This window comes from Echinops telfairi, unplaced genomic scaffold, assembly GCF_000313985.2.
Source record: "Echinops telfairi isolate 266 unplaced genomic scaffold, ASM31398v2 ScPeMD7_19;HRSCAF=73, whole genome shotgun sequence".
Classification (NCBI taxonomy): Eukaryota; Metazoa; Chordata; class Mammalia; order Afrosoricida; family Tenrecidae; genus Echinops; species Echinops telfairi.
The window spans coordinates 1,103,377-1,112,848 of NW_022103916.1; the positions used below are offsets into that span (position 1 = coordinate 1,103,377).

A 9,472-nucleotide genomic window follows, 5' to 3' on the forward strand; every position below is an offset into this window, starting at 1 on the left:
TTCAAGTTATAGAGTTGAGAATCAAAGTCCTTCCTCTTCTCTCATGCAGCAATCTCATTTTACACCCTAGATGAAACATAGTTAATATTTAGGGGGAATCTACCAGATTCTCCTTGCATTTATTTATATATAATATCTAGATATAGTTGAGTTTATTTCCTTGACAATTTGCACTGCCAATCCAAATAATAACAAGGAGAAAAAGAAAAAAAATAGGACTCATTATGTACCTGAAGTACTGTGGAAGATGATTCCATAGTCACCAGCGTTCCATTCAATGTCCTTGCTTGCACTCTTGCCCCTCACCTCTGACAAGTTAGCTGGAGAGGTCGTTAATTTTTAAGCCTGATGGCACTCTTCAAAGTCTTTCTCTCAAATTAAATCCCAATGTCGTGGTGACGCTACTATTGTTGGATTTGCTAGGCAGTGAATATTTCTGCAAGGTCGCCTACAAGAGTCTAGGTTTCAGCGCTAAGGGAGCGAACTCCCAGGAGGCAAGGGCGGGACTCCAAGAACAGTGGGTGGAGCCTGAGAGGAAGTGTGAGGAGAGCCAGAGGCGGAGGGTTTCGACCGTGTGCGTGCAAAGGAAGCCGAGCTGCAGGCCTTTAGACCTGGTATGCTCATGCGGATTCCGCGGAGCCATTACTAGAGGTAAGTGTCTACCCACGGCTTGTGGGGCGAGCAGTGCTTAAAACCTGAGTCCGGGGTGTGAGTGGGGGAGGGGGAAGTTCCCACGGGACCCTACGCCAGAGACAGCGGCCTGGAGAAGGGTTGGGAGGCTAGCCCTAACTCTCCCTCAACCCCACCTCCTCTCCCCTCCCCCAGGTCTCTGCTAGTGCCCGCGGCTGTGGAGGGCTAGCCGCATCTTCTGAAGGGACCTGGGCTGCGGCCCACAACGCTGGGAGAGAGCGGCCACGAGTGGGGTTGCGAGGTATGGGCATTAGCTGTGGCAAAGTGGCCCTTGGGGAGAGTAGAGACTGGACCTTTGGCATCAGCTGTGGCAAGGCAGCCTCGGAGGGGAGGGCCGAGGAGGGAAGGGGAGAGAAAAGGTGAGGGGCGGGTCCGAGGCAGGTTTCGCGCGTAACTGCTGGGCATTTAATATATTTATGCACATATATGTGTATGTGTGGATATAGAGTATATATACATATATAGTACTCATATATTTATACACGCATACGAGGAGACCTTAAATAGTTCGTGGGAAAATTCCATTATCTTTTCATTCCATTTTTCCATGAACTTTTTGAAGCCTCCTTTATTTTTATATATTTGTATCGACCCGATGGCAGTAAGGTCGGTTTTGGTATTTTATACAGACACATATTCATTTCGGCTAGTTGGTTTTTTTTAAATTTTTTGGCAAACTTAACAATATCTCTTGTAGATATTTATATTAGGGAAGGTAAATTTATCTCAGTTTTTAAACTGCTGCATTGTGTACTACAGCTTATTTGCCTATTGATGTACATTAGCTTGTATCCCTCCTTTTTTGTGGAGGGCTATTACTACTAATGCTGTAATGGGTTTGTACATATATATGTTCCCTGCACATGTATGAGTATTTCTGTAGGAGAAATTCTTAGACGACTAATGTTGGGTCAGCGTGTATGTACATTTTGAGATTTTAAGTATTTGCTCAAATTTCCTTCCCCAAAGCTATACTAATAATCACTCTCCAATGTTGTGCGAGAGTACCCATTTCTCTACCGCTGTGCCAACACAAATTATCAATCTTACAAAGGCAAAAATGGTATGTCATTCTTTTCTTTTGCATATCCCAGTTACTAGTGAAAGCGAATATATATTTTTTTAAATTTCTCTGATTACAAGAATAGGCACGTATCAATAGTCTTTCTACGTATAAACAATAAGCCTTTTTGAAGATTTCATACTTAAAAACCTTTCATTAGCAAAGCAAGAAAAATGAATAAAAATATCTGTAAGTAAACTAATCAACAGTGAAAGAACGTTTGCATAAATGAGGGAGACCATGCTTGTGATAAGAAGACTCAATTTTGTAATGATGTCTGTTTTTTCTCTTGATACAATTGATGCAATTTCAATAAACATACCAAGTTTTTGGAACTTAATGAGATTCTAAAGTTTATCAGGAACAAAAAAATAGATGGCTAAGGATAACCTCGAAAATATTGTAAAAGATGGTAATATTTGTACTACTAGCTACTAAAATATGCTCTAAAGCAACAATGTTTAAATTAGAATGGACAGAACAATGTATTAGAATAGAAAAACCCATAAATACAGCCAAATTGGATCTCAAGATTTATTGGAAGAACCTTGTTGGCTAGACATGGAAAAACTGCCAAATTAAAACCTTCAAACACACATACCTAGTCACACATGCACACACACACTTTAGCACCACCGCCTCACCCAACACCACCCCCCTCCCTGGAACCTTGAATTTCCCTTTGAGTGCCGACTCCTTTGTTTGGAGAAAATCACTTTATTGTGTCTTTTGGTTGTGCTAAGATAAAGCATCAAGAGTTCACATTGGTGGCTTCGGAGCTAGAATTAATGATATGAGTCTTTAGTTAGATTGAGGTGGATTCAGGTTAAACTACAGTGCTGCGAGGGAAGTAATCTGGATATTATCGGTCTTTTAAGTGTTTTCCCCAATCTAAAGGACAAAAAAATGTTATGTCATTGTTTTCATTTGTATTTGCATACTTACTGTAATATTGAACCTTTTTTTTTGTTAGTTGGGATGATGTGATTCCTGAAAGCAAGTAACAATGGGGGCTTTGTATTCCTCTTCCTGAACGGAGTTTGCTAATTGGTAAAGCCTTGCCTTGAAGCGTGAGAATAAACAGGTTGATTTTAAATTTTCCTCAAGCACGGGTTCTTGACACCTAGATGAGGGGGGGCAGTTTTGAGGACATAGCCGAGATTTGGCGCTTAGCTGTGTCATCGCGAGGTTTGGCATCCAGCTCCGCAGTGAATCGGAAGCCTCGTGGTAGACGAGATCTCTGCAGGACTGGAGGTTCCTCCCTCCCGCCCCCCCAAACTCTCAGTCATTTTCATGAAGCTCCGCCTTTCTCCTTTTCAGCAGCGTGCACTAAGTCTCGCGAGATCTTGTATTTTCCTGAAGGCAAAGGCGCGGGCGGAATCCTGCAGTGAACTCAGAGGTCTCGCAGAGGCTGGAACATAATATCGCGATAGTTTTTCAGCGCATGCGGGAGCCGGAGGCGGTAGTTTGGCCCCGCCCCTCCGTCCTTCGTGAGACCGTGCGTCATTTGCTTTTTGCTTTGCGTAGGGTGAGAGCTGAGCGGCAGCAGCAGCAGCAGCAGCAGCTTCGGCTTTGGCTTTGGTGAGAGGAGTGGTCTGGGAAAGGCTGAACTCTTGTTTTCCCCGCCTGGTAGTGGTTCTCGCGGGATTGCGCGGAATCTGCGGCGGTTCGACTACGGCTGCAGCAACCTCGGAGGCGGCGACGTCTCCGGTCAGGCTCCGGCTCCGGCTTGTGCTGTTCTTTTCTTACCCGTGAGTTCTCGCGGTAGTGGGGTTAAGTCCTTGTGGGTGGTGGTGGCCGAGGTATCTCGGGGGTTGGGGGTTGGGGTGCAGTGAGTAGGGTCTGTCCGCCTGCTGTTAAGATGGCGGCGGAAGCTGATGTCTGTCCGGCCAGGACCCAGAAATGAGGTGTTGACTACCCTTGTTGTGACGCCTCTCTGGTACCTGACGTTAAGGAGGTGACGACTGGCGAAACGCTGAGGTGCCGGTAAACTGGAGGCGAAGCTCCTTGTCTCTGAAAGGTTGAGGCGGCACCATTTCCCAGGCCGCAGCCGCGTGTGGTCCCGCCTTTTCCCCATCCAATCGGTCAATGCTTACTGAGTTGCCACCGCTGTAGGCGAATTGGGCAGGGTGGGGTGGAGAACCTGGGATTGGTTGGGATGTGGGGGAAAGGACAGACCCTTGACGATTTATCCCCATTCTCTACCTTTTTGTGGTTTCGCTTCCGTTCTTCCTGCAGCTAATCTAGTTTACCTTGAATTTATAAACGGGGGCGGGGGCTTTATTTTCCCAACTCCATGATATCTAAGCTAAGGTTTAGGGTCAAGTTAAGGGGTCTAAAGTACTCTCTCCCCTTCTCCCTTAATGTCATCACTGCCGACTCACTTAGTTGAGGATTTTATTGGAGTGGTGTGGAAAGCCCCACCCCCACCCTAATCATTCCCTCCCCATTCTATGGTAGAGGGTTTGGCCTGAGCACTCTCAACCTTTCGTGCTTCCCTTTTCCCATTGGTCCTTGCGGCGCAGGCGTTGATAAATGAATCGAACCCTTTTTTTGTTTTTACTCCCATTTTTGTTGATGGGATCCTAATGGCCTTCCATTTCTTTGGTTCTTCACTTGTGAAATTCTAATCAGGGCACTCATTGATTTCTTAAATACTACATACTTCTAGAAAGAACAATGAGTGGAACCGTGGGAAGGAGGGTCTATGATTACAATTTTCACAGCTTTTAACTTCCCCCTAGTCCAAAACAAAAACTTTTTCAGAAGGCTGTGGAAGGTAACCCTCTTGCAAACTAACTTTCCTATACCATGTGCTACACCCCCCATCCTTACCCTGAAGCACTGGAGCATCCCCTTTTCCTACCTTGTTCTGAGCTCCTGAAACCTTTTGGTCTATGGGCATGTATCTGCTGCCAACCACTTTTTTTTTACTTCTCACTAACTAATCCTTCTGTTCCCTATTCCCATTTTTATTTTACCAAGAATCTAAATCTGAATCCCATAGAGACCTCCCTGCCAAACTCCTGGGATGTCATTTCTCTCCCTGTCCTAAAAAATAAATAGCAATGATAGAAGATCTCGAGCTCCTCAAACATTGTTCCACATTATTTCTCTTCCCCTCGAGCCACTATTATGTGGCCACCTCCATTGATAACTATAAAAAATTGCCTATTACTGGTTTCCTTTGAAGATTTAGTGTTAAGCATTGCTTTTTTACAGCCCCAAGTTGTATAGATTTAGGAGGCACCAACATTCCCCGGTTGTGGCAGGCAGTCAGGGTAGTGGAAAGATTATTTGCCTTGGGTTCATAAGCTTTATGACTTTGGGCAAATTACTTTTCACACTTAAGTTTCTTCATTTCCATAAGTGTAAGTTAAAAACTCCAAACTCATTGCCATCAAGCGATTCTATAGGACAGAGAACTATTTCCTTCGTTGTAAATCTTTGCAGGAGCAGAAAGCCTCCCCAAGGAGCTGCTAATGGGTTCAAAATGCTGACCTTGTGGTTATCAGTTCAACAAGTAACCTATAAACCACCAGGGTGTCTTATAATGGGAACAATTGTGCTTATATTAAAGCATGCTTGCTGGAATTTGAAAAATAAAGTTCTTGGCACAAGAATACAGATGCACCTGCATCATGTGCTAGTTTTTATGACCTGAGAAGGAATAGGATGCTATTTTTTTTACATTTCTAGGCCAGACTTAGGAGTTTTGTATCTCCACCACCTTTCCTAAGCTCTTTATTTCCAGTAATTCATGTTTATCAAATTTAATTCCGACTCTATGTTACCAGGTCTAGAAACTTTAGTGCAAAATCACTGTCTTGGGATGACGAACCACCAGGTATACTGCTCTTTTTCATGTCCAGATGTTCTCCCTCTTACAAAAGTTGCCTCTTCCTTTGTCTATTATTACGTTATTCATTCTAAAGTTGTGGAATTTGGTGCTATCCATATCACAGTAGTAAAGAACTGTTGCCAGTTAGCTTTCAAGTATTCATATTGTTTTTTAATATCCTTTCTTTGGTCCCTTAGATCATTGTGGGGATCTGTTATTAACTGACTTTGTACTTGAAAAGGATGCAATCTGAGAAAATGTTTAGAAAGATTGGATTGTTAAGCTTATTTTCCAAAGTGAATTATTGCTAGTTCTTTAATATACTACCTCCTATTGCGGTTTTCCCATTTTACGTTTTCTAATACACTAAGTAAATAAAAATGAAATCAACTTGATGTCAGTGATTTTCAATAAAAGTGTTCTCAGGGTTGCTTTGGCCCCTTTTACAATGGCTTGAGCAGTGATCAGAAATTAACCAAACCTCAGTTTGACTCTTGGCATTAAGAAATAGAATAAATTTGGGAATGATAAATAAAGTGTGACCTCAAAGTTTAGTTTATTTTAGATCCATCTTGCGAAAAGAGGAGTGGCAATACCTTAAAAAACATCTAGGGTTCAGTGGTGAAGGTCAACTTGTATGTTTATTATTTATCTTTCTGGTACACCCAAAAAGCATGAATGGTAATTAAATAATATATGTGTAATTCTTTAACAAAATAATTCTTTTTAAAAATAAACTAAAATTTCCTTAGAATCAGTTTAGAATTAACTATTGCCTATAATTTCATTTGAGAACTGAACCATTTTCAGGGTTTTTTTGTCAAAGTGTCAGATTGGAAGTATTGTTACACCTGGTCTAAATTCTTCAGTTATTACTCAAAGCAGGTCTTTAAAAATGCAAATTGTTATGTAAGGGCTATTGCTTCAGAAACAAGTACTGTTTGAGCATTGATGTGATGGTTAATTCCTCCACAACCTTATGTTGTGTATTCTCCATTTTTTGTAGGTCCTCCACTAATCTGACCTGAGTGGGTTGGTGCACCAGAGGAACCAGCAGACCAAATTGGTAGGAGGTTCAGGAAGCTCCTCTAGCAGTGTTGGCATTTTCACCAGAATGAATATGATTGGCTGTGATTTTAGGTTGGTTTAATAGATCTTTGTGCGTAGTATTTGTATTTTGCTGCTCAGGATGGATGTGGTGGGGGGGTATATACACTCCTGTGATTGGGCTTGTGTCGTGTCCGTGTCCCCCCCCCCTTGGAATCTAATGTGGCACTGTTAAGTCATTGCTGGATAAAAGGAACCATTTAATTGAATTCTGTCTGTACATGAGTTTTCAAAGCTACTGAAGTAACATTGAAAAAATTACAAGATAGTAATTTTAACCAGTTCCTGAAAGAATTATGAAAATTTTCAAACAACAAAAATGGAACAGTATAATCAAATCCTCTACCCATTATCCAGCTTAATTGGCTATCAGTTTGCAACCATTTTATATAACCATTGTCCCTCTCCCTCATTGGATTTTTGGGTGGTAATTCTTAATTTTATATTACATTTATTTGTAAAATACTTATTTTATTTCTAAAAGATAAGACTTTAATCCCAATACATTATCACAACTAAAAATGTAAGCAAATCTTTAATATCAGATATAAAATTCAGATTTTCATTATTTTCTCAAATCGCTTTTTGACATTTGGTTCACTCAGAATCCGAAGAAACTTAATTCATTGTAAATATTTGCTATGTCTCTCAAATATGTTTTAATCTATAGGCTCCCTCTTTTGGTTTCTCTTCTGATGCATTATTGAAAAAAAAAAACTGTCCTGTAGCGTTTCCCCTACATTTAGTAATTATCTCCCAGTAGTTGATACTTATCAATGTTGGGTGCAAACTTATCAATTGGTAGCCACAGGACTGGGCAACATTTCATTATTCCTTTTTAGGTGCCAAGTCTCCAAAATCACAGTCATGAGTTGGGAGCAGATTTAGCACCTACCAAAAAAACTTTAGTGTCTAAAACCCATTCTTGCTGTTAACCTTAGAACCCATTATACTGGAATGATGGCAGTAAACTTCTCTATCTTAATTGGAGTTTATGTTGCTGGGCTATGCACTATCCCAAAATAACTAGTTACAAATACTTTTTTTCTGTGTCAAAGTCAGATTTAATTGATACCTGACTTTTAATGCCATGTCTTGACCATGCTTATTGCTTCATATAAAAAGTCGGCCTCCTGGTGGAAGAAGCTAATGTTTCCTAGATTTTTTATACATGGTTTTAATTTTCTTAGAAGGTTTAATTAATGCTTTTTTTTTTACATTTCATTGAGGGCTCTTACAGCTCTTGTAACAATACATATATCAATTGTATCAAGGACACTTGTACATATGTTCCCATCATTATTTTCTATTGGACCCACTCCATTCTTTTTTTTTTTTTTACTTTTTATTGGGGGCACTAAAACTCTTATCACAATCCATACATACATCCATTGTGTCAAGCACATTTGTACATTTGTTGCCATCATCATTCTCAAAACATTTGCTTTCTTCTTGAGCCCTTGGTATCAGCTTTTTTGCCCCCTCCTTCCCTGTTCCCCCCTCCCTCATGAACCCTTGATAATTTACAAATTATTATTTTGTCATATCTTACACTGTCTGATGTCTCCCTTCACCCACTTTTCTGTTGTCCCTCCCCCAGGGAGGAGGTTATATGTAGATCCTTATAATCGGTTCCCCTTTTCTACCCCACCCATCCGGTATTGCCACTCTCACAACTGGTCCTGAAGGGATCATCTGTCCTGGATTCCCTGTGTTTCCAGTTCCTATCTGTACCAGTGTACATCCTCTGGTCTAGCCGTATTTGTAAGGTAGAGTTGGGATCATGATAGTGTGTGTGTGGAGGGGAGGAGGGGTGAAAGGAAGCATTTAAGAACTAGAGGAAAGTTGTATGATTCATCGTTGCTACACTGCACCCTGACTGGCTTGACTCCTCCCTGCTACCCTTCTGAAGGGCTGTCCAGTTGCCTACGGATGGGTTTTGGGTCCCCAATCTCCATTCCCCCTCATTCACAGTGATAGATTTTTTTGTTCTTTGATGCCTGATACCTGGTCCCTTCGACGCCTAGTGATCACACAGGTGGTGTGCTTAGTTTTATGCTATCTTAATGTTTTTTATTCTTTTAGTGTTGGTATTTCGGTTGCTTTGACCTATAAACAGGGCTCCTCAAACTACGCCTTGTGGGCCACATGCAGCCCACTGAGGATATTTATCCAGGTCACCGGGTGTTTTTGCCCCGTTTTGCTTTTTACTTCAAAATAAGATAAGTGCAGTGTGCATAGGAATTTGTTCATAGTTTTTTTTTTAAACTATAGTTTGGCCCTCCAACGGGTCTGAGGGACAGTGAACTGGACCCCTGTTTAAAAAGTTTGAGGACCCCTGATCTATAATTTCAATGCTGTTACAACTTAGTGAGTTTTTCTGGCTCTAAGACAAGTTTTTAAAGGTGTTTTCTTGTGCTTTAGGTGAAAGTTTACTACCCAGCAAAATAGCTTTCTATTCAATAATTCTTACACAAATTGTTCTGTGTCATTGGTTAGAGTCTGTGCTCTACTTATTTCCATCCTGGGCTCCATGTTTCCATTCATCTGTCTTTCCTGTCCCTTCCTGCCTTTGTTTTTGAGCAAATATCCTTTTGGTTTCATTGAGTTGATTATTCTAAGGAGTATATATTCCTCATGGGTATCGCCATTTTATAGACCAGTTGAAAGGTGACTTCTGGGAGTAGCTTCATTTACACCAGTGGTTCTCAACCTTCCTAATGCTGCAACCCTTTAATACAGTTCCTCATGTTGTGGTGACCCCCCCCCCC

At 41.3% G+C, this 9,472-nt stretch overlaps 1 protein-coding gene across 1 annotated transcript in view; it reads left to right on the top strand.

The window, feature by feature from the left end:
• Positions 1-592: 592 nt before the first annotated feature.
• Positions 593-9,472, top strand: part of HUWE1 (HECT, UBA and WWE domain containing E3 ubiquitin protein ligase 1) — a 155,401-nt gene continuing 146,521 nt past the window's right edge. The window contains exons 1-3 of the mRNA XM_045288269.1: positions 593-651; positions 826-931; positions 6,601-6,734. The gene's annotated coding sequence lies outside the window, so the exon portion shown is untranslated. The remainder of the gene's footprint in view (positions 652-825; positions 932-6,600; positions 6,735-9,472) is intronic.